Here is a 27,456-nt window from a genome sequence, read left to right as displayed (position 1 = left end):
AGAAATCAAATTATTGGAGAAGAGAATTTGACCATGCCAAGAATCTATCCAAAAGTTAACTCTATTACCATCATTAACTTCCCAAGAAACATAATTAACCACAATATTACGAGAAGCTATCATGAAATCCCAAATAACTGAACCTTTAGGAGGATCCAAAATAGAGAGAATTCTAGAAGGATCATTATTATCTAGATACTTTTGCTGCGTAATTTTGCACCAAGTGGATTGAGGTTTTGTGTACATTTGCCAAACCAATTTCCCACTGAATGCTTCATTTCTTTTAGTAAGATCATGCACACCTACCCCTCATACTGCTAGAATCTGTGACATGTCCTGTAATGAAATAAGTGGGATCTTACAAGAATCATACATATTACCTGACCATAAGAAGCCCTTAATTATTTTTTGAATTTGAGTTAGAATTTTGGGGGGAGCTTTAAGAACAACAAAAAAGTAATTTGGAATTGCAGCTAATACTAATTTAATCAGCAAGACTCTCCCAGCTAAAGACAACCATTTGACTTTCCAAACTATGATTCTGCTCTAGATATGCTGAATGACAACAGACTAGTATGAAGATTTTTTTGAACCCATAAAAAAAGGGATGCCCAAATATATAGAGGGTAAAAAATCTTCTGAGAAACCTAATATTTGTTTAATTTTATCAGAAATCACTTTGTTTGTATTAAAAAAATAAATTTTTGATTTATGAGCATTAATGGCTTGACCTAACACTTCTGAATACAACTTGATAACATGAAGAATATTCTTGGCTTCCTAAACATTTGACAATCCAAATAGAAGTGTATCATCCGCAAAAAGAGAATGTGTTACAGCAATATTTGTACCTAAAATAAGAGCGCCATGCCATTTTCTAAGCTTATGTTAATGCGAAATGGTCCTGCTAAAGGCTTCATCCATAATGATGAAAAGAGCTGGGCAAAGGGGGTCTCCTTGCCTGATCCCTTGAGTAGAAGAGAAGAAGCCTCCAGGTTTACCATTGATTAATACTAAAAACCAAGCACCTAAAATCAATTGCCTTAATTACCAATTTCTTGAAAAACCCATTTTGGAAAGCACTTGCAACAAAAATTTCCAACAAACCCTATCATAAGCTTTCATCATATCAAGTTTTATTACAAAATTTGAGGATTGATTGGACTTTATAGAATGTAAAACTTCATGCACCACTATAGCCCCTTCCATAGTTTCCCTTCCCAGAACAAATCCACCCTGTTTAGGAGAAATGATGTGAGGGATAAGATGTTGCATTTAAAGATAAATGGCTTTAGTTATAATCTTGTATGAAAGATTGCATAAAGAAATTAGCCTAAAATCTGCAAATGTTTGAGGATCCTTGATCTTTGGAATAATTGAGATATTTGTGGTATTAAAATATTTACTCATGATTTTGCACCTTCTTGATTCTTCAACAGCTACGAATAAATCCCCTCTACTAATATCCCAACAACTTTGATAAAATAAAGTAGTGAAACCATTTGGGCTTGGAGCTTTATCTGGAGGAAAAGAAAAAACTACCTTGTGAACTTCTTGGGTAGTGAAAGGATCCATCAACATGTCATTATCTTGAGATGAAATCATTTTTGGAATTGAATCAAGAAGTTCATTTAATTGTGTGATAGAAGGAGAAGGCATTATGTCAAGAGCAAGAAGATTCTTAAAAAACTTAACCCCTTCATTCCAAATAAGATGTCCATTAGTAAGAAGATCGCCTAAAATAGCATCTTTGATCTGAAATATTGAACTATTAATTCTTTTTTGTTTAGTTGAGACATGAATTTTTTTTGTATTTCTGTCTCCATCTTGAAGCCATAGCTCTCTAGATTTTTGTCTCCAATAGGTTTCCTTTCTTGTACATAACTCTTCCCACTCTCACTAGAGATTCTTCTAAGAAATATATGTATCTTCATTCATACCATTTTGAATGATATGATTATATACATCTTCTAGATGTTGTTTGACTGCTAATTTTTGAGAGAATACATTTTTAAATACCTACTAATTCCAAATACTGATTTGAGACTTGACATATTTTAACTTCATAGAAAATTGATACATTTTAAATCCATCCACATGAGGAGCCTCATTCCACTAATGCTGAACATTCTTCAAGAATTTTGGATGATGAAGCCACATACTTTCAAATTTGAAAGATGAATGAAAATGATTATCACTACTTTTATCTTTGAAATTGAGAGTTAAAGATATAGGAAAATGATTAGATCCTGGTAATGAAAGAATATCTAAAGAAATATCCAATCAACTCAATTTCCAGTCAAGTAATAGAAGAAATCTATCAAGATGTGCAACAATATGAATGAATCTAGCCCTTTTGTTTGTCCATGTAAAAGATCCATTCCTACGGTAAATATCCATAAGGTTATTAATTTCCACAAAAAAATAAAAATCATGTAGGGTTTTCATAGGAGGAATGATACCTCCTATTTTCTCTACCTGAGATAATAAAGCATTAAAATCACCTCCTATAACTACTTGATGTAGTTCTTGAATCTGAATAGAATAAGTAATAGTTTCCCACAAACACACTTTATCTTGAGATGAAGAGGGTCCATAGACATTAATCAAAATAAATGATATATCAAATGTAGATATATACAGCATCTATCAATTAGTATCTTGTTGGATAAGTTGTACATTAATTGTAAGAGGATTCCAAAGTGTGGCAAGACCACCAGAAGCTCCTGTTCCAAGAGCATGAAAATATTTCCATTTTTGCCATTTTGCTACTATTTTGTCAAAATTTTCTTGAGATAACTTGGTTTCCTGAAGAAAAATAACATGTTCTTACATAGAATCAACCATTTGTTTAATTCTATGCCTTTTTTTAGGGGCATTTATACCCCTGACATTCCATGAATTGATTATCATTATGGACAAGGAGAACACCATGTTCTCCTTGTCGATCTTTTAGAAGTAATAAAACTACTATCCAATGTTGTTTGGATACCAACAACAATTTCAGTCTTAGTCTTAGAACCCTTTGGCTTGCCCCTAGACTTAGGAGTTTTTAAATTGGAAACCACTTTGGAAGGAGTTTGTAAAATTGATAGGAGTTGAATCTTGAAATTATCTTGACCTTCAAAAATAGTAGCACCATCCTGCAAGATTTGCACTTGCTCATGCTTCTAATAGGAATCTTGAGAAATCAAATCAGTAGATTTTTGTACTTGCTGATAGATAATAGTTTCCAGCCCCATAGAGTCTTCTACAGATACTAATTCACCTACAGGACCAAAAGTTTGAGATGCTTGCTAACCTGCACCTACAACACTATTAAACTGAGATGTCTGGACAAAATTAATTTTGCTATTAGAGATATGACATGGAATCAATTTATTCCAAAATTGAAATTCTCTGAGCAATTTATCAATCACAGGCAAGATATTTTCATCATCTTGAATACCTCCTTCTCTAGCAATACCAAAAATAATTGAGTTGGCAATTTTAGTAATAATTTGAACACAAATAAGACTCAATATGATAGGAGAAGGTTGAATAGATAGGTGCCAAATTGACCATGTTAATAAAGGGAAACTCCTATTGTGGAGGGTAACTAATTGCAAAGAATTTGAGATGAATAAATGGTGAATGGAAAACCTTGGGATCACATCAATAGTAGAAACCAAATCAGTAGTTGGAGCATCCAACATAAATACTTTGGAACTATTAAAATCCCTCTAGAAGAAATCCATGATCCAAAACATTTGTTGAAAATAAATCATATTCATATGGCTAAATGCAGATGGGTTTTTCATACCACACCCAATGTGCAAACAATTTTGAACACTTGACATTAATTGGTGTTCCTTAGGAAGAAAATCTGACATACCTTCAACATCCTAATAATCAACTTTCCAAGAACAATTTTTTGGATCAAAAAAATGATCTGAACATACTGCTAAAACATTCACATGCCCTGTCTGGCACATATTGTTGAAATGACCAAGATTATCTTGAAATTTACTAATGGCACTTGCATGCTAAATCTTAATTGACTATGACCAATTTCCCCATTTAGATATGAGGGATATAGAGGAAGGAAAAGGTTTGTGCATATCAATTAGTAGACAAACTCTTGCTTCCAAATGTGGGCATTCAAAAGGGATAAGGTCATGTTTTAAGAAAATCCCCAACTTGTTAGCTATGATTTCAATGATCTTCAAGTTACAATATTCTGGTGGTAGGTGGAGAAAAGAGATCCAATGAGGGAAAAATTAAATAATTAAATCATATGGATCAAAGTTTGGAACCAAAGCATAGTATATAATCCAAATCCATGAAAAAACCAACCTTTTTGCTTATGAACAACATCTCTATCAACTTTCGAGGCAAAAATGGCAATAAAACATTTGGATTCTAGATCAATGTAGAAAATATCCTTGAGACTAGACCAAGAATCAAAATCCCATTTCTTAATATCCATAAACAATAAGGAGGAGGAAGAGAACTTACCAATAAGAGCCAATTGCTGAAGCATATCAATTAAATATTGTAGCATGTGAGAAGGGAAACTGACATGTAATTGATTGGGATCATGGTTGGGATTCTGTGGAGCTTGATCAATAGTATTCTACCTTTGATCAACATTACTTTGAACTTTCTTCTACCAAACCTTTTTTAGTATGAAGGGGGCTCATGTGTTGACAAATGGAAGCATCTCAGATTCTGTGCCCATGTTGTCTTGATTCAAACTATCGAGCAAGTGATTTGAAGAATCAAAAGGAGCCCCTTCATAGATATCAAATATGGGCTACTTCTTAATAAGCTTGTGATTAGGTTTTTTGTGTGCCATGGATGAATGATATCTTTTGGATCGAAACTTCTTAACTGGCTCTGTTGAAATAGAAGCTAATCTCTGAAGAGGTAGGGTTTCCCATGCTAATTTGTTTTGCATAATTTTTTCCAACCTAGAACTTTTTTAAATGGAAGAGTTGTGATTTTGAGAAGAAGACTCCCCTTTATCAAAAGTAGAAGTTACGTTACTTGGAGCTTAAAATTTTGACCCCAGTTGTTGATCATGAAAATGTGGGTTGATGAAAAAAGGCTTGGCTAGTTGGACAATCGCCTTCCCCCTAAAAGTTGATTTATCTCTGTCAATCTATGTCCCTCTAGAATTTATATTTCTATAAGAGCATTTCTTGAAAGGAAGAGGAACTTGGGAAGATTTGATTGGATGATCCACTGGCTAAACCACTGGAGTTGAAGAAAAAATCCAAATAAAATCATGGACCCATGCCAGCTAAACTATTGGCATGCTGGAGAAAATAGAGGAAATGTCGGGAAAGTCTAAGCCATATGTAGGCAACATGCCCTTATTTTGTCACTAAAGAGGAACCCTATTAGAGGTTAAAACTGATAGCCCTTGCCATTGCGTAAAACATCTTGTTGCTTAGTTGAAGGGACAAAACCTTGATCAAAAGTTGCATTCGAAGCTGAACCTAGTTTCACACCTCCTAAATTTGAATTGATTGTTAGGGCTGTATATTTCTTATTCTCATTTGTAGAGCAAACCCTAACATGTTTTTCCCGATCCAATTATTTTTATTCTTGTTCCTAAATGCTAGGTTTAGTACCCTAGGGTTTAATTTTTATCCCACATTACAAAAATATTCATGACATTTCTCTAGGCCCTAACCCTAGGTTTTATATTTGAGTGGGTTTTTTTTATTTTTGAACATTATCCTCTACAATGTTATGATAACTAGGTTAGCGAAGCATCATAATAAAGAGTTTTCTATGTCCTACTCTTAAGAAAAATGTGTTTTCATTGTATCGTGAATGGTAAAGTTTGTCTCTGCAATCTTACAATTTCCTTTGTGTTGTAAGATCATATCATAGTTTAAATGGTTTACTTTTTGGCTATGTTTGATCTTATGACAAGGGAGGTCATTATGGCATTCGAGAAGAATGAAAAGGGGTGCTATATTATGAAGCAACATATATTGTAGGATTGTGAAAGGAATATTGGAATGCTATAATGCTATGAGGTATCTATAGTCATAAGATTGTAAAGATATTAAAGGAAAGCAATGATGATGTTGCGCTAGTAAAATATGTCAAGTTTCTAATTGGTCAAAATAGAGGTATAGATACCACGTATGTGCTTGGTCAAGATTCACGGGATAGAAAGGGAATTTTATATTATTATTATGTGGCATGTGGTGTTTCTGACCTTACAATAAATGGTTCATTGTAAGATCTCAAGGTAATAAAAGATGTGTTCTAATGTTATGCCGAAGCCATGGTGATAAGATCACACATAAAAATTGTAAAGTCTACAATGCTACAGTGTAAAGGATTAATTGTCTATCATGATATTGTAGAAGCTTGGAAGATCACCAGAGATGTTATGAGATAATAAAGTAATTGTGATCATAAGATCATATGTTGAGAAAAATGTTGTGATGCTAGGAAGCTATTTTCTATGAGATTGTAGAAGAAGAAAAGGTTAGTGCTGAGGCTACAACAATGAAGGAATCATAAGATTATAGAAGGGTTTTTCTATTATGTCCAACTGGTCGACAAGAGTTTTTCAAGGGTTTTTGTAATATTAGGTGACTGATTTTTTAGTTGTAAGATAATAAAAGAGGTTTTTTCTTAAGTCACTTTCCTGAGCTAGAAATGACAATAAGCTACTCACCCAATAAGATTTAACTATAGTTAAGATTTAACTATAGTAAAAAATGTACACTACTAAATATTAATGATGATGCTCCCCTGAGTTGATAGAATGAGTTGATATAGTGTTTCAAGCATGTTAAAATCAATGAAAAGTGAACACTTATTAATTTGTAAAGATTTTCTTACTTTATAATTATAGTTCCCTATTTGCAAAGAGAGAATTTTGGCAGTTTCAAATTTCCAATGCATTCCATATTGTTATTTATAGAGATTTTGAGAACATAATATTTTCTATATCTTGTGTTTGCTAGCATAGTGTCAAGATGTCTGAGGAAGAAGTGGAAGAAATTCAAGCTTCATATGTGGTAGATGCAAAGCCTTCAACCTCTAAGGGTGGGAAAACTAGACAGAAGACATCGAATAGATTTGCTGAGGAATGGATGAAGCTTTTTCCTGGTTCTTCTAATGCTAATGCTATAGATGATCAAGCTTTCATTGATCCGCATGCCCTCTACAAAGATGCTATATGCCTTGGTTTTATGGTTTGGAGCTTTTCAAATACTTATATTTTAACAAGGAGAAGAAAATTCTTGTGTGCAACCCATGGAAGAAGAATCTTTCTAAACTAATATTTCTAGAAGTCTTTGTAGATGTAGACTTGATGAAATCTCTATTTTGATGCTATAATCTGGCCACAAAATCCTTCCATAGGAGATATGGAACCATCCTCTACACTCTAGACTAAGAATCATTCATTGAGGCTTTTGGACTAGATGGAGCTATGGGTCAGCCTATAGATTTAGAATATTTACAAAGGAAATTTGAAGCAACACCAAGGTATATACTAGGAAATCTATGCTATAGCATATTCTCATGGATTTGAAGGAAGTGGGTGATTACCCTAAGAAGGTGAAAAAGATGATGCCATTGGACAAATTTAAGAGTTATTTTGTAAAGACTTTATATGGTGTCCATAAGGTGGTTGGGAAAGATGGGACTGATATGGTCTATGGAGAAAAATTTATAATTGCTAGAGATGTACAAGACTCCTACCATGGTGGAGAGTATGATTATGTCAATTATATTCTAGAGGTAATGAAAGAGAATATTTCTAGGGGATCAAAGTGGGGGGTTAAAGGACTTCACCTTCCACTATTATTCACTGTTAATGCACCTGATTCTCTACAATAATGTAGGATATATAAGCTCTAATTTTATTGATCACAATTTTGATGCAAATAGAGACCTACTAGTGCAGCTATGGATATGGGTATGGGACAACAATTATCATTTTTTTGATTTTGTCTCATTTTTCAATAATTTTAATGTTGTAATTATGAGAATATTAGATCCATGATATTTTAGGGCTCTTGATATTTTAAAAATCCTTTTGAGACCAGCCCTACTTCCTAAAGGAAAAAGACTTGACCATAATTGGGGAGACATTTTCTTATTTCCCACTTTTTCTTTAATGAGAGTCTATGGTTGTCCTCAACCACCCCATATACTACCAAACCTAGGACCCAAAGTACATAGAGGAACATTTTTGTGTAGGTGTTTTAGGGTTGGTGATTTTACAATTGGGAAAGAGGCCTTGGACTAGATCCATTCATATCTCCATCACTACAATTTGTCCACTAGCCCCTATAGAATGTATGACCTTGACATCTAGATGAGGGTCACTCTTAAAAATATGAGAAATTATGTATTGCCCAACACCAATGAATTTCCCCATGAGGATGTCATTCCAAATATAGTTGCAGAGGGTGAGGCAGCTAACAAGCTAGCTAAGCTAGATGATGTTATGAGGGTAGAAAGAATTGAAAAGATTAGATCCCCAATTCTTGGGATTCTACATGGATATTCACTATCCTTAGAGGATTAGGAAGATGGTCATTGACCATGCTGAAATTATGGCTAAGATGCCAAAGGGACCATTAGGGGAAGAATATATTGTGTGCCTTGAAAGCCCTAAGCCTAATGTAACCCTTGAAGTATAAGATGATGATTTCCCTGAGGCATCATGGGTGACAAAGGGAAACAAAAGACAAAAGATTGTCCACATCCTTGCTCAAGTGAAATAGAGGACACTGTAGATCCTACCTAGGAGTAGTCAGTATTTTGCTGACCTGAGAAAAAACTACCTCCAAAATAGAGCAAGTGCAACTAAGAATACCCTCACAAACTTGGAGTTAGTAGCAACAAGGCTAGATGATAGGATCATCCAAGCCCAATAGTTCCTTGAAGATGGTGAATTCATAAAATCCAATAAATTCAAAATCTTTGTATACAAAATAAAATAGAGTGAACTAGTGTTGAAGATGAAACTAGGGGAGTCTGATGAGAAAAAGATGGAACTAGTAGAGAAGCTATAGGCCTATGATCCTAAGAGTGAAGTAATGACTCTAGAGGAGGCTAGGGATCTAGTATAGAGGAGTGGCATGCTATTGGTGCTTGGATGGGACTTAAAATAAGAATTTATGCTTGACCAAATAAGGAGGCAAGAGAATTCCATTTCATATTAGGCATTTGGTGTAGATGGACTATAGAGAGGAACTGGTTTCAACATTGATACAAAATCTCTTGTAGTCTGGAGTATGGATCCTTCCTCCAATAAGACAAAATTGATGGACGTATAGAGTACTAAGCAAGGTAACCTGATTGTATGGACTCTATAGGGCACCTCTAGCATAGAGATTTTCAAGGCATTAAAACATTTTTCATTTATGAATGAAGCAAAGGTAGAGGAGATGGAGACAAGATTGTCTAAATCCATACATGATTACATAGATGTAAGGAAGCTCTATTAAGATGAGCTTAGAAGCAACCATGTGTATAAAGAAAATATTGTGGAGCTTGAGGCCAAAATCCAAGCATTAGAGAATGAAGTTGCATCTGTCAAAGAGCAACTTACACAAGAAGAGTAGATACAAGCTGCAGAACAAAGGGAGGAACATGAAAGTCAATAATAGCCAGCTAGGGATACAGCTAAGGTTTTGATACAAATAGAGGATTTGGGAGAAGAGGAGGCATCAAAACCCAAAAGAATGAGAATTGATGCTCCATCTACTTAGTAGGGAGGTGATGTATCATTTAAGGACAATTGTCCTTAAGAATATGATGAGCTACATAATTGAAGTGTTAAAAAACATGTCATAGTAGACTCATAATTTTTATGTTGCCTTACAAAGTGCTAAGCAGGTTTGCAATGAGGCACTATCATGGCTATCACCCACATTTAATCTTTGGGGGCCATATATTCAATTTCTAGAGGCTAATTATACTAATGGCTAAAAGGCCAGATCTACTTGATAAAATAATTATAGTGAAGGAAGGCCTAGAAATAGTGAAAGAATTGAAGGGTTTCGTCACTAGAAAATTAAAAACTATACAAAGGAAGAAAGGTTTTATCTCAAGGAATAAAACCTTACATACCATCAATTTTGGATACTACAAGCATAGTGATAGACTGGCAAGAGTGGTCTAATTCTTTTGATAGTATTTTGACTCAAGAGGCTACAATATCAATTTTTGAAGACATTTTTGATATCCCATATAATAAATTAATTGATTCCCCATTTAAATAAAAAATAGATTTAAATAAATATATTGTTGAATAAAAAATAGTCATGCATGCCAGGTAGACCAAAGCCACTAAGGATTTCCAAGAGGTAATAACTACAGAGTGGCCTACCAAAAGGTAAATTTATGTTTGGGAGGCAGTAGGAGAGATTAAAGATCTTCTGACAAGAAGTAGTTGAGATATTTTTCATACATGTTAGTAAAGGACAAGGAGGAGGAAAATCAAAGGCCTAATATAAATGTTCTTTTACTACCTCAACTACTTAACTTTTTTGGATCGATATTTTGGAAGAATGTTCTGTATACCTTTTTGTTCCCATCTTCCAAAGTTTTTTGTATCCATTAACATTTTGACATGTTTCCTCCTATCATCTATAGCTTGTTGCAATCCTAAATATGGATTTCCAAGATGAAGAGTAGAGGTCAATTGTTTGTATAATTTTCTCATATGTCATGTATTATTTTGTAATTTGTCCATTTGTTCTGTAGTTATATGAATGAGTTTAGTTGTTGCATGCTAGACTTAAAAAAGGTGAATAGTTGGTACCTATGCTTTGTCTCTATGTAATATCATGAGTTTCATTAGCAGTATTAAGCTCTGAATAAGAAGGATTTTTTCTTAATTATCATTATCTTTAAGTTTTGTCTCCTTTCTTATATATCCATAATCTTGGGACTAAATGAACAGGTTTCATTCAATTTAATGCAATTTAATGCAATTTAAATAGTTGTATATCTCTTATTGATTTTTGCTAATTTAAAGAATTAGGTAATTGCTTTCTATAATGGATCAGGTTTAGGGTTTTTGAAAATGATGAGAATCAAAATGAAACTTAAAGTTTAATATTGACAATTTTAATCACAAGTTGTTTAAAAAGGCCCAAATCTACCAATCTTTGACTATATATCCCATTGGATAAGACACTGGTCCATCTAAGAGTTCAAGAATACACAGGTGATTCACTTGATTGTAGAACATTCACAACAACAAATCAATTTAACATTTAATGTATCAAGAACTTAAGTGTTGGCCATCACTTATTTGCATCTACTTTTTGGTTTTAGTTATCTACTATGCTCAAAGAGTTTATTAGCAAATTATAGAAGGAAATTGACCATTTCTACTGTAGGGAATAATCTTGAAAGAGAAAGTATAAAGTCAACTAGATTAATTCCTTAGGTTTTCTTGCCTTGGCCCTACAGAGCCTAAAGTGAAGTGAGTCCTAGTGACTCTATTAATGTTGGTCTAGAACCAAGATTTAGCCTTGCTAAATATAGGATTTAGCTAATCCTTAGGCTTGTCCCTATTTTTCTTTCCTAGTATCAAGTGTAAATCCACTTGATATGTTCCTTACCTAAAAAGAACTCCAATAGGAGGAATAGGTCTATAATAGATTATGCTAGACACTCATGATGGAGAAAAATTTTGCTTTGATATACTAGAGAGAAGTTTTAAGTACAATTGTCTATCCCTTGAACCATGTGCATGTCAAGAAAGGTACTCATTCAACACCTTTTGAACTATGGTATGGATACTCACCCAATTTAAAATATTTTAAGGTATTTGGAAGCAAGTGCTATATTTTGAAAGATTTTACGAATGGTAAATTAGATGCAAAAATTGAAGAAGGTATATTCCTTGGTTATTCCACAAGAAGTAAAGCTTATAAGTGTTTAAATACTAACACTAAAAAAGTTGTGGAAAGGGAAAATGTTAAATTCGATGAATATATAGAAGTATATGAGGCTAAACCTATGAAGGAACTAGAAGAATACAAATAACTTGTATACTTTTATGAAGGTATTCCTATTAATTAAGATGATGTAAATCAAGTTGCAAACCAACAGAAAGTTTTAGTAACTACGAAGTCACATACTATGAATGTCGAGTTGCATTTAGGAATCAAGCTACATTCAGGTGCCAAATTACAAAATGAAGTTGAGGCACATTCTGATTCTAAGATTAGTGTACATGATAGAGATGTTGAACTACCTAATAGAGATGCACATAGTGATTCATAAGTTGAGAGACCACATGAAGAAACCAAAGAAGAACCAAGATTGTCTAAGTATGTCAAGAGACATCACCTTGCTACACAAATCATTGGAGATAAAAATGTTATACCAATGAAAAGGAACAATTTGAGAAATGATACATGTTTTTTGAGCATGCAAGAACCTAAAAATAGTGAAAAATGTCTTGGAAGATGTGGACTAAAGTAAAGCCATGGAAGAAGAGATTGAATAAATAGAGAAAAATAAAATATGGACTCTAGTTCCTAGAATAGAAGATAAAAACATGATTAGTATCAATTGGGTATACAAAAAAAAGTTAGATGAAAATGGTGAAGTCACAAGGAACAAGGCAAGATTAATTTGTAAAGGATATGCACAAGAAGAATGGATAGACTATGGAGAAACATTCACCCCTATTGCAAAGTTGGAAGGAGTAAGAACTCAGCTTTCTTTCTCTACATACAAAGGTTTCAAAGTGTACCAAATGGATGTTAAGTTTGCATTTATGAATGGTATATTAGAGGAAGAGGTTTATATAGAACAACCAAAAGGATTTGTTGATGCTAATAACAAGAACATGATATGAAAATTACACAAAGCTTTATATAGTTTTAAGCAAGCATCATGAGTGTGGTATGAGAAGCTTCATCATTATCTTGTGAAGATTGGATGTGAGAGGACTAATGATAACAAAAAATTTTACTTGAAGACAAAGAAAGGAAAAGGTATTTTACTATTTAAAATTTTTGTTGATTTTATCATATTTGGAGGTCAAGATACTTTATGTAAGTATTTTGAAAATGAAATGAAGAAAGAACTTGAGATGTCTATGTTTGGAGAGATCAAGTTCTTTGTGGGTTTGCAAGTAAATCAAATGAAAATGCTATATATCACTCAGTCAAAGTATGTTAAGGAGATATTGAATTTTTTTGGATTGGAGGATTTCAAGCTAGTAAGCACACCTATGGTGACAAGACATAAATTGTCAAAGAATGATGATTCAACTAAGGTGAATCAAATATTATATAGGTCTATGATTGGAAAATTACAATATGTAGTACACAATAGACCTGATATTGCATTATCCATTGGGATAGTTGCAAGATTCTCTACTAATCCCAAGGAGAATCATTTGATTGCAGTCAAGAGAATAATGAGATATCTAAAAGGATTAGAATACTATGGTCTATACTATAAGAAAAATGAAAAATTTGAATTGAGAGCCTACACTAATGTTTATGGGGCTGGAAATATTGATGAGTGATAGAGAACTAGTGGAGGAGCATTTTTCTTAGGCAAAATGTTGGTTACATGGACTAGTAGGAAAAAAAACTACATCTCTCAATCTACTACTGAAGCTAAATATATTTTTGTTGCAGTAAATTGTACAAACATTGTATGGATCAAACAAGTGCTCAAAGGTATGAAGGAGGAAATCACTAAACCTATGATACTTTATTGTGATAAATCAAGTGCTATAAAAATATCAAAGAATCTTTTGATGCATACAAAGACTAAGCACATTGCAATCAAGTATCATTACTTGGGAGAGTTAGTTTAAGATAAAGAGGTGAAGATGGAATAAGTTAACACAAATGGGAAAGTAGCTGATATCTTTACTACAACATTACCTAAGGATGCTCATGAGTATCTAAGAGGTAAACTAGGGGTGATACGCTTATCAAAGGATATCTAAGAAGTACGAGGAGTGCCTTGCATTAAAAAAATTCATTGACATATGTTACACATTGATGCAGTGGATCCTACTTTAGGAGCTGCCTAAAGTAATCAAAGAGCAAGAGCTACAAATTAGACTTAAGCTAGGTGACCAAGGCAGAAACTAATAATGTTCATATCTTCATATTAAGATGACAAGTCTTTGGAATTGTTCTCAAAGAGAGAGATATTGTTGAGGGAGATGAGGGAGAAATCTTGATCCTCTTGATCCTACTAAGGGAGAAGTTCTCACTACTAAAGGAGGTACTATTGTCAAAGAAAGGGAGATAAAAGATACAAATAGAAGACACGTGGAATATCTACTCAGAGGGAGAAAGTGTACCTATTGATTACATATACCCAGTAAGAGGGAGTTAGTGTCAAAGGATAAATAAGAAGTGATCCAAGAGGGAGTCATAAGGATGAGTTGGTTGATTATCTATTGATCAGAATAGAATTTTGTAACCTATTCATAAGATGAAGGTTGCTGATAGAGGGAGAGATTTCAATGTAATGAATTATTTTCTTTTTGGTATTTTGATGTTTGAACTAATTAAGTTTGGTTAGTATAGTTTACCATCAATGCTAAAGAGGGAGATTGTTGAAAATAGATTGATACAAGTATGAATATGCATTTCAATCATTATTTTTTCATTGATGTCAAACCTACTACTTGTTGGTAAGACAATTACTTACATGATTTAAGTACTATAATTTGTTTGATTGATGAAGAGGACATGATCAAATGAGGTAACAATAGTACTTAGAGGAAAGGTTGAGTTATGATATGGAAAAGGAGTACAAGGATCAATTAAGATAGTGATATTATAGTGTATAGATAATCTACTTAAGGTCACAAAGGATGGTTATATTGATTAAGTTTAGAAGAACAAGTTAAACAAAGTTTGTCTACAAAGCTTAACATTTTGCACAATAGGTGCCAAGAAAAGTTAGTGTAAGTCAAGGAGAAAATTAGTTGGAGCTAAGCAAAGTCAATTTCAATGTAAGATGTGTGATATAGTGTAAGTTGAGTAAAGTTTAGTTGATGTCAAGCACCAATAAACTTTATTTCATGTCGAGTGATTTTATAGTTGATATCAAGCAACATAGTATGCGTTGAGCACCAGAAGCCAGTTAATGTCAAGTGTCAGCATTATGAGAAAGATTGAGAATTCAATGAATTTGAGCTGACAAGCTTGATTTCTTGGATTGTGTGAGCCATGTAGAAGATAATCTTGATGAGCTAGTGGTATATAATTCAAGATAAACCATTTTGAAGCGAATTCAAATAGAGTTAAAGGAGAAGTTTCTAGAAGGGAATGAAATGCAATAATGGGTAGATTCATTGAATCCTACCTAATCTAACTAGAACTAAAACTCGATCAATACATAAACTCAGTCAAAACTATCACTCATCTAGCATAGGCACTTGGTAACTACTACAACTAGGTAAGTACTATTACTCAACAACCATCGATAGAAAAGAGCAGGAAAGATAAGAAACCAAGGATGCCCCTACATCGAAACTCCATCCCCTTGAAAAAAATTATGAAAGATGAGACCAAAGCCTCTCTTATTTGTTTTATCAAAGAAAAGATCAAATCATTACCATCAAATAATTATTCTTTATTTCACTTAGCACTATGAGCTCCTCAGGTGGTAGTCAAGCATCCGCTTGTGAGGAAGAGGTAGTTGGGGCTAAGACCATAATTTGAAAAGAAAACTAGACTAATAGGGGCTTGTAACCATCGATCTATGACTTCAACCTTTCTATATTTTGGCTAGCTTTATTGGACCTATCCCACACATTAACATATTCAAGATCTGATAATTTGGTAGTAAGGGTTAACTTTCATAAGGTTATACTTGTCACTCTATAGTCTAAAGGTTGTGCATCCTCTTTATTATGTTCCTCCAATAGGAAATAGATAAATGAAACTCTTTCCCCAAGCTCATCCTTTTTTTTGTAAAAATTCCAAAATTTCTTCTTTGGTTTTCCATCTTAGAGGCACATTTCACCACTACATCCTTTAATGATACAATGGGTGTTGGGCCTTCATGTTTCTTCCTTATTCTTTCCTCCACTAACTAATTTGGAGGCTCTACCCTAAAAATCCTTAGTATACTCACTATTAGTTTCATATTACTTGACTCTCCTAGGGCCATAAGTGTATGTGTGAAATATGGGCCTCTTATACTCACACACACTTCAGCATGGTCTTTATATGCGAAACCATCCCAGAATGAACATTGAATCATTCACCCAAAATGATTTGGAAAATTGACCTAGTACCTCCTAACTAGGTGGATTTTTCCCCTGCTCTTAGAATAAGAAGTTGGCAACTAGACCTCTAGTATGAAGGATTTTTATTAAGCTATATGAGAGTGAAAATTATACTAGGTGAGATGCATACTAAGCTAAGAAATAAGAAAATATACTATACTAAATGAATTCATTTTAAAATCTAGATGATATTAATATGAAAACAAACTATGAATGAGAAAAGTGATTAGATATTTTAGCATTCATTCAATGCAAAAACAATTCAACCTCCTTAATGAGGAATAGAAGACTCCTTAAATAGATTCCCAGGATTGATGGACAGTTGAGATTAATTGGAATGAACGATCAAGATTGAAGATGAGACCTAGTTAGAATGGAAAATTCCTTGTGTAGTTGAAGTTAACTATTTCATATTTGAGTGTGATGCAGAGTTAATTGATTCTCTTATAAGTGTGAGAGAAATTTAACTAATTTAATTCCATTTTGAGAGATAGTTCACTCAAAATTTCCATTTTCTAAACTGAAGAGAAGATTTGGAGAGAGTATTTAATTTAATAAAATAGGATACAACCTCATTAATGCAAATTTTTAATTAATTGAATAATTAAACTCAATAATTAAAATAAGGACATTATCTTATTAAATTAAATATGTTTAATTCCTTTACACATTAGCTAAAGAGGTAATTTTAATTTAATTAAAGTATGAAGACTTATAATTAAATTAAACTTAATTAATAGGTTTAATGTAGCTAATTCAAGTTGATACTTAGGAATTAAATAAAGAGTATAATTAATACAAATTAGGGGTTTTTGCATCTAAAACTTAGGTCAAATAGTGAGTATTAGAATCAGAATTGCCTAGTAAAATAGAACTTAGGATTGATCAAATGGACCAGAATTGTTAACATGGCAATGTGCCAATTTTGAGGTATTACATTTGCCCCTCTTTGAATGAATGTGTAGGTAGCACATTCAATTCAAATAAATTAGAATTATGAAGCATAAATCAAGAAATGAGATTGGTTCTAAAATTGATGACACAAAGACCAATTGATGAGCTTTTTAAGGTTATCTCCAGAATGAAGTTGAACCTTGGGGGATCCGGATAGAACACCTAGATACCAAGATTGATAAGCCTTTTAAGGTTATCTCCCAAATGAAGCTTAACCTTAGGGGATCTAAATAGAACACCTAGATATCAAGATTGATAGGCTTTTTAAGGTTAACTCTAGAATTAAGCTTAACCTTATGGGATCCAGATAGAACACGTGGATATCGAGATTGATAAGAAAAAGATTGTCAAACTTTATAGAATTGTTCCTAGAATGATACTCAACTCTCAGGAGTCAAGGTTTATATTATCTTGATACCTATCCATTGAATAATGATAAAAAGAAAGAGCTTAGAATTATCCCTAGAATGAGGCTTAATTCGTAGCAAGATTTAGGATTATCTTTAGAATGAAGCTTAATCCTTAGCACGAATTTGGAATTATCTCCAGAATGAATCTTAATTCACCAGAGTCCAGATAAAACATTTGAATACTGGTCCATAAAAGTAACAAGATCCAATCATGAGTCATAGAATCATCCCTAGAATGAGGCTTGATCCTTAGGAGTTAGGGTTTAGACTCTCCCTATACTTGTCCATTAGAAGCTTACAAGATTAATCATGATTCATAAAATTATCCCCAAAATAAGGCTTAATCCTTAGGAGTTAGGGTTTAGACTATCTCGATACCTATCCATTGAATTGTGATCAAAAGAAAGAGCTTAGAATCATCCCCAGAATGAGGCTTAATTCATAGCAAGTGTTAGGATTATCTCCAGAATGAATCTTAATCCTTGGCAAGAATTTGGAATTATCTCCATAATAGAGCTTAATTCCTTAGAGTCTAGATAGAACATTTGAATACTAGTCCATGAAAGAGATAAAAAACCTATCATGAGTTGTAGAATCATCCCCAAAATGAGGCTTGATCTTAGGAGTCAAGGTTTAGACTATCTCGATACTTGTTCATCAAACTCTAACAAGAACTATTATAAGATTGATGAGCTAATCAGAAGATAAGATAGATGACATAGATGCCAGATAAAAGGAAACAAGATGTCTTGAGTGATGAGATGCCCCAGGTGATGAGGACATAAGGTTTAGATTGAATTGAAGCTAGACTTTGAAAGGTTCAATGATGTAATCATCTTGCCTCTTCAGGAGCAAAATTGAAAGATGACACACCAAAAAAGTGATGTAGAGAAGTATATGAAGAGATACTAAAGAAATTATAGATTTAGAAGAATATAGAAGAGATCAGGGGAGAACAAAGAAAATTTGGAGTCAATTTGGAGTGATTTTGAGGTCCAAAAGACCAAGTTTGACCAAAGTTGGCTAGAGTTGACTTTTTGTTTTTCATAAATTTTGGAAATTTTGAAGAAAATATGGTTTGGAAAGATTCCAAGATGCACAAAGTATCAAAAAAAAAAGAGAATTTCACAAGTGTTTGATCGCATTGGTCCCAAAATTTTAAAATGCAATTTTGAGCAACTTTAGTCTGTTAGATTTTGAATTCGATCCTAAAAATGAGTTTAGAATGGTCAAAGTAGCCAAGAGGGTGATTAATTGATCATTTGTGTAGTCATGAAGAAAAATGATACTTTGAAGAATCCAAAAATCCCTCATTACAAAGGAAGTAAGTAGATCAATGTTTGAACCATGTACTTATGCAATGCAGCCCTATGCTAGATGCAACCCTAAGTCTAGTTACCAAGCTTCAACAATTACCATCACTGAGTAATGTAGCAAAATCCCACATGTCATACAATTCCCATATACTTTGTAATCATGGAAATATGAATAGGACATATGTTCTATTTTTGTCGAGATTAAATATAAGAATTCAAGGCACAAGAAGCCAGAATGACCAGAACTTTTGTCCCTTTTGATATAGCAAGCAAACATAAGCATCAGAGCATGAATGCAAGGATGACTAGAAAGTTTCTTGCATTCAAACAAACTAGACACATGAGAGATCCTTCTTATGCTAGGTAATCAGTAAGTACTTTTTCCACAACAACCCATGCATTCATAACCTAAGATAGAAGTGTGCTAAGTATACTCATAGAGGATGAGTATTAGTATTTACTATAGCATAGAGAATTCACTTCAAAAAGAAAGAAAAAGAACCAACCTTAATGAAGATACCATATAAAAGGAGTTGAGGTACACATGGCCATCCAATATGAGATGGATGCTCTTATAGTGGACACCCCTTTTATATGGAAGCTTCATATAATTGGAACTAAACCCACAAACATAAAGAAAAGAAAAGATCATGCCTCCAGTCCTCGCTTCTCTAGTCAAAAGTGACATCATCGAGTCACCTAAAGAGACATGATAAAGTTAGAAAAAAAAACAAAGAAAAGCTCAGCATTTTGAGTTCAGTTTTTGTGTTATAGGATTGATGTCAAGTGTCAATGTTCAAAAAATGCATGAAAGAAATATCTTCAGTAGGGTGACAATAGTAGATAGTCATAGTTAGAATTGTTGACATTATACTCATGGTTTTATTAATGACATACACTTATTTAAATTGTAAGTATCTACCAAGCACATTGTACAATTAACAATGTTAACAAAGAACTACCAAGTTCTACAGTTGCTACCGAGTCCAAGGGACAATATTTAGTTTGTGCCAAGTAGTTACTACCAAGGTTTTGATTGGTAGTATAAATTAAGCATCTCAATGTATGCCAAGTTTATCAGTGCAAACCAAGTTGTGCAGTGCTTATCAAGTTCAAAATTGATGTGATGTGAGTCTGGTATTAATTGAGCTACTTAGTGTTAACCAAGTGACTTAGTTTATACCAAGCTTGTAGTGATAGCATTTACCTAGCTATGCATTGTGAATCGAGTGATTTAGTTTATATGCTAAGTTTCACAATATTCACCGAGTCACTAGTGCAAACTAAGCTCAAAACTACTTCAAAGTGATTAGTATGGAATGAACTTATATTTCTACTAAGTGCATGATAATGCTAAGCATTAATAGTGGATGCCAAGTATTAGGACCTCATCGAGCCAGTCTTCAGAACTCAAGTTCCTACAATTGGACAGAATTTGTGGTTTTTGTGTAAACTTGTATTGTGGCTAACTTTGTAATTTGTAAATTATATTTTTATATATGTAATTTATAGTATCACATCAAATGTAATTTAAAAAAAAGTAAGTTAATAAGAAGAGAAGAGTAGAAGAGTGAATTACAAAGGCTACAATAGTATAAGGAGTAGTAAAGATTTATCTATCACAGCAAGGTGATTACTATACTCAAAATGAATCTCATTCAGTAAACCAAGTTGTAGATTAGAGATCAGCTACTATTTCATCCTAATAGGTGGATCAGTCAAATCCTTTCACAAGGTAGGCTTAACAGTCTTATGTAAATCTCTTTACTGAGTGCATACTTCATTGTATGTTTCTAAATCTTTTTGCAAGGTGAACCTAGTAGTCTTTACTGCTCTTAATAGGGTAGATCATCAGAAGTGATCATTGTAAGCCTTAACAGACCAACTTTATACTATAGTACTAAAGCTTGTGGGTATCATTCTCACCTAGTTTTACTTTCTATTTGGAAGGTTTCTAGGTCACCAAATTGTGTGTCAAAGTGTTATGAATTCTTTAATGTTTTCAATTTATCATTCATGTAAATAGATTAGAATACACATGAAGGATTTTTTTTCTAAGTAAGGATTAAGTTTTATAAGTTATTGATTCACCCTTCCCCTCTTGGTAACTTAGCCTATCATAATATTTCCAACAAGAAAAATTAGTAACTAAAGTCAAAGAGGAATCTTTACTAAGAAGAACCTTAGTAGGAAACTAAGCAATAGTAGATAGACATAGTTAGGACAACTGGTGACTGACATGAGAGAGATGTTCAATGAAATGAATATCTAAAGTGACACAAGCAATAGTAGGTAGATGCAATTAGAACAACTAGTGAATGACATAAGAGAGATATTCCATGAGAGGAATCTCAAGAGTGACACTAGCGATAGTAGGAAGATGTAGTTAGAACAATCGGTCACTATTGTGAAAGAGATTTTTTGTGAGAGTAATCTCAAGTGTGATACTAGAAACCATAGGTAGATTTAGTTAGAGAAACTAGTGACTATCATTAAAGAGATTTTCCATGAGAGGAATCTCAAAGTGACACTAGCTATAGTAGGCAAACACAATTAGGACAACTGGTGACTATCGTCAAAGAGATTCCTATGATATTGGAGGGTGTTACCCCTATGTTATGACAAGATTCAATCCATGGATACATGAGAGAAAGAAAAAAACTAAAGTAGGAAAGCAAATATATAGGAAGTCATAAGATGTGCTGCAAGATATAACATTGGGAACAAGAGGTGCATGTTTACCAAGTTTTCACCTTCTTGGTAGAGATTCTTTTTTTGCTATCATGATGCCTATTTTCCAGGTTTTCATCAATGGCACTCTTTTTTGTTTTTCAATTTTTTTATATTTTTCTCTCTCTCTCTCTTTTTTTTCACATTTTTTGATTATTTTGGTATTACCAAGGTGCCTATTGCTAGGTTTTCACCAAGTTAATGATTTTTTTAATGACTTTTTGCAATTTTTAGACTTTTTTAGAACATTTTCAAATTTTTAGAACTTATTTAGAGATTACTAGCTCTCAAGTAAGATCATATTTTGTTCCAGTGTCTAGCAAGGTGTAGGACGAGATGTAGTAGCAAGATGGTGGATAAGTAAAGATGAATAAGAAAGGAGTATGAAGTGGTGAATGTTACCCTCAAGAAAAGTCTTCACAATATTACCCAAGCTAGGAAAAAAGGATATAGCAATATAAGCTTATGGTGTAATGAAGGATAACATGTAAGTAATCTAAGAAAATGACCATGTCAATAGATTGCTAAGAACTGAGTTTTCTTCTTTCTTTCATTGATCAAGATTAAAGGGTTAACTAAATATTATTGCAAAGTTTATTATGGAGGTTATGAGTGTATGACTTTGGGAATGAGGACATCTGAGGGATAATTAGGATCATGATAGGATGTCATGGATTGAAGAATTATGCATGATGCTTATTTAACATAATTTCATCATGGTATTTATCCAAGGTTCCATAAGAAGTGGTTTTCACCATAGGATGGATTTATTTTTATTTTACTTTTGCTACCAAGGTGCCACAAGAAGTGGTTTTCACCAAAGCACTTTTCCATTTTTAATTTTTTCTTTTTCTTTTAATTTTTAGAAAGAGCTCAAGCTTTCTCAAGTTAGATAGCATGCCTATAAGAAAGATAAGTTATGATAAGCCAAGGCCATAGCAAGGTATGCTCAAAGATACTGATAAGGTAATGGAAGGGAAATGATAGGAAAATGAGAGGTAGATGGAGGATAAGGTTGTTGGTTTTGGAAGTCTAAAACACACAAGGATATCAATTAGGTGTAAGATTTGGAGGATTTCATGAGGGTGGATGAGATATTAGGAAAGATCAACATTGACAGACACCTTGAAGGGTGATGGAATGATGGGGAAATCATGGACAAAATAGATTGAGGCTTAGATATATGAAGCAATAGAGCCACTTTGGAGTAAGGTGGAGTGGAAGGTTTTGCAACCTTTTTAGGAAGATGTTGGGAAGAAGATGGAGTGGAAGCCTTTGGAAGCTTGAATGTCAACTTTGATTTGTTTTCAATATTCAAGTCCTTCAAAAGAGACTTGGGAATCCATATAGCTTTTGATTTTTCATTAGATGCTTTGGAATGCATTTCTTCAATAACTGATTTAAGAACCCACATTTTCTTTGGTTGAGCTCTTTTAATAGTGGACCTTTGTGGTCTCTTTTGTGTATTTTCCTTCTTAACATTCACATGTCAATTAGAGGAGACATAGTGAAATTTTGGAGATGGATTCATGCACTTGTGTTTGAGTTGATCATCCAAATTGCTTTCATAAGACTTGGGACTTGTGGATGAATGAGGCCAATATGATTGGTTTGGATGAAAACATGAATGCAAAGAGTTCAAATATGTGTATCTTTGTTGATCTTGGGGTAGGGTAGGTGAAACATGTAATGAGCTAAGAGTGGAAGTAGGAGATAAAGGAACCTAAGGTCCCAATATGGATGGAAGACTTGAAGGTTTTAGCTTAGATGAATAGGGACCAAGGATATATTTAGAATATATTAATGGACCATGAGTAGGGATATTCAACATCTTTAGAGTGAGCAACATGACCAAAGCCATCAATAGATTTATGACTAAGTGTTATACAAGCAATACCTTTGATAGAATTATTTGAAGCTTGAGCAAAGATTTGAAGTGAATGTAGCAAGGTAGAAAAAGAGGGTGAGGGAACACTTTTTTCTTCAAAAGTAAATTTTGGTAGCATAGGAAAAGTATCCTTCTCTTAGTCTTTAATAGTCTCCTTAGGGATGGTGGAAGGGATATCTTGATCTTGCTTAGTAGAGGTGCATGATATGGGAGATAGAGGACTATGTGGCTCTTGATATGGAGGCATGAAATTTGGAAGATTTGAAAGGGGATGAAGGAATCTTGGTCTTGATCAACACTTGTTTCTTCATCATTTAATTAGTTTTCTTGATATGAAACCAATTTTGAGGATGAGGGAGCATCTGAATCTATATTCAAATCCATTTATGGAGTCTATATAATAGGCTCTTTAAGTTTAGAATGAAAATTAATTGGAGTGGACTTCATAGGCATAGTAGGGCATGAAGATGTATGATCTGTGAAGGTAGTGAAAAGACTTGTAGCCCAATATTTGTTAGCTTGAGTTTATTTTAAAGGTAGTCCTTGTTTACATAGTCCATAGGGGGAGTAGCAAGTTCTTTGTTTGATGAATATGTGTTGGAAAGATTGGGCACTTTAGAAGGTGATTATATGTTGGAAGAGATGAATGTCACATTTAAACCATTACTAGACTTTGTTTCATGACATTGATCCTTCTTGAGATTAGAATCTTTAGCAGATGAGAGCTTAGATTTTTGAATTATGCCATTATCAAAGAGATCTTGGATGTTTTTTTTCAACTCCTTACAATGTGAATTTCTATGTAAGTTATGTCTATGATAGGCACAATAGTTACTCATAAAGGAAAATCCTACCAAAGTGATCTTAGGTAAAACAATGAGTTTCTCTTCAAGAAGTTCTTCCAAGGTTAATTCATAAGTTTTTCCCAAAGGTATGAAATCACACTTTGGTTTAAATTCCCAAGGTTTGTTTTCAAAGGTACCTTTAGATTTCTTGGGTGTTGTTGCACTATTTTCCAAGGATCTAGTTTCAACATCATAAGAAGTTGATGGCTCAATGTCTTTATAGGAACTCAACAACTTTACAAGGAGAATGTGCTCAATGATGTGTCTTCTTCTTCTTCTATTCTTCGAAGTTGAGTGCTTATTGTTTCAATTGGTTTCTTCATGTTTACAATTAGAATCCCTTCTTCCTCACTAGGAACATTAGACTAAGTATATTCATTACTAGCCATTTTGATGTACTATGTTTCAAGTAGTGATAGCCAAGTTTTAGAACATAATCCCACTATAGACAAAGGAATAGTGTAACATTTATAGCCACATACAATGACGAAAAGCAAAAGCCTAGACAAGGAAACACAAGAATGTAGTCTCAAAGTAAGATACGAGTGGTGTACACTTGGGTATGAGTCATCTGAGTAATGGCTATAATAGCCAACAATTATGACTCTCATGAAACAAAGTATGATGAACACAAAAGGATAGAATAAGACAGCTAAGTGAGGAGACTATTTCATGCATAGATTGCAAGTTTTTAGCTAAGCAAGAAGTCACTCTTTGACATTGTTTGCAGATAGGGGAGTGATAAAACATTGGAGATATAGATTAGACTTAGAGCACAAATAACTCTGATGTAATAGTTTGACAATTTTCAAGACAAGATCCCATGTGAGGATTCTCAAGGAACTATGTGAGAAAGTACAAAGAAGTAGGAAAATAATTAGAATAGAAAATTTTTGATAGTTTTCTCACATGAGGACTTGTATAGATCTATGCGAGGAGATGAAAGATTGACAAAAAGGTAAAATTATGGCATAAAAGATAGTGCTTGCAAAATCTCATGCAGATATTTGCAGGGAGTTGCATGAGGAATTGCATAGAGTCATGCAAGGAAGTGCTGATAGGGTGCTTTCTAATGTGAAAACTTGTAGAACTAGGTGCAAGAATCTGGATAAACTAATAGTTTTTGACTAGATTTGAAGATATTTTTTATGGTTTTTGAGAGTTATAAATAGACATTAAGTTGTGTTTATAGATTTTAGATAGGTAGCAAGATAGTTTTCAAGTTTTTTGGATAGCATTTTGGTTTTGAAAAAGATAGTTGTTTTTATATAAACATGGGAAGCAAGTAGTAGTCACAAAAAATCCAATCAAGGGAAAAGAAACTTGGAGGGATCGGGGAGTCTTGACCTTCATTTTGTTTGACACATTTGGACAAGTTTAAAGACTCAAGAACAAAAAAACTTTATCCCTATAACCAAAAATATTAAAGGAAGAAAAACCTTTGTCTCATAAATTATGTGCATGCGCTCACCTCACACAGCCATGTCACCCCACTAGAGGTCACCCATGTTTTTGGTGTATTCCAAGGACTCAATAACATAAACACTGAATAAACACTCTTGTGATAAGGTTCAAGCGTATATACCACCTACCAAAATCTAGGTACATGCCTATGGTGATAATCTATAAGAGAGATTCTTCCCCCTCCTTGCATAAAGATTATGCCCCCTTTCATAGGTGAATCAAGTAGAAAATAACTAAGAGGTTTTTACTTGGCTTCTATTCATATTAACCCCCAGTGACTTCACAAGAAACGTTGAGGCCAACAGCCCACACCGGCATCTATAAGTGTACACACTTGACTAGCAAGATTAGGGTCAGCATCGGCCAGTGTAGTTCACAGAGCCTCTTCTTGATATGCAATATCATAATGAAGAAGTGGAAATTAACATGGCTTTGGAGCCTTTCTCTCTACAATATTCTTCATTATAGTGAGTTGGAATCTCCAGCAAAAGGAGTGTGCTCAATTGGGTCATTCCCAGAGGTTGGATTGCTCTGACAGGCCCTCCAAAAGGTTGACTCAAACTAGTGGTTTGGATCTAAGGATCTAAGGTTTTGATTTCCCTCAAGGGGAAAGAGCATACTCCTCTACCTCGTCACCTTGCCCAAACATTCAAGACATATTCATCACCAAGTTAGCTTAATTGATCCCAATTTGTCCCTTCTCAAGATTTTGACTTCCTAAAAGGAAATCATCATCCCTTCATAGAAAAGATTCATATAGGAGAACCACTAACTTGCTTGCCTCCCTTGAGTACCATCTTTCAAAGGCTTCTAGGTTTCTGATTTACTCTTGGGCATCACTTCCAAGTAGTAAAGAGCATACTCCCCTATTCCCCTATCTTGCACCTTATGACATTCACAAGCCCTATTTATACTATGTGTAAGAAAGAAATAAAAGAAAATATGATATTTAAGTGGGTTTGAACAGATCTCTTTGAAATGTGTATCTTCAACAAATGTCCTACAATCTAACAATCAACACATGTTTCAAGTGTTTTTGATAAGGTGTCTTCAATGAGCATCCTACAAACCATTATTAAGCTATATCAAAGATTAGATATCATCAAATAAATGCTACAAAAATAATCATCAAATCAAAGAAATCATGAAAATGAAGCAAAAATGTAAACATTTAGTTTACTGGTGTCAAGTCTCACATGAAGAAACACATTACATGGCGTGAGAAAGTATAGTGAACCCTATGAGGAAGTGTAAAATTAGCATTTTCTTGTACGAGGAAGTACAACAAGCCCTTCACACAATTTTGGTAGTTTCTTGCATGAGGAAGTGAATAACAAGGAGCTAAATCTTAGTTTCTTTGCATGAAAATGAGATTTCTCACATGAGAAACTGGAATATTGTATGAATGATAGTGACAAAGTACTAAAAAATATAGAAAAATAGAATAAATGAGGCTAGAAACTTGTTTTCTTAGCCCCACAATGGGTGCCAGAAATGTATGCATGAAATGTGGGCCTCTTATACTCACCCACACTTCAACACAATCTTTACATGAGAAATCATCCCAAAATGAACATTGAATTGT

The sequence above is a fragment of the Cupressus sempervirens genome, chromosome 3, assembly GCF_028749045.1.
Source record: "Cupressus sempervirens isolate cs-2001-9-10 chromosome 3, ASM2874904v1, whole genome shotgun sequence".
Lineage (NCBI taxonomy): Eukaryota > Viridiplantae > Streptophyta > Pinopsida > Cupressales > Cupressaceae > Cupressus > Cupressus sempervirens.
The sequence above is the reverse complement of the archived record's forward strand: the minus strand, read 5'-3'. Positions refer to the sequence as shown.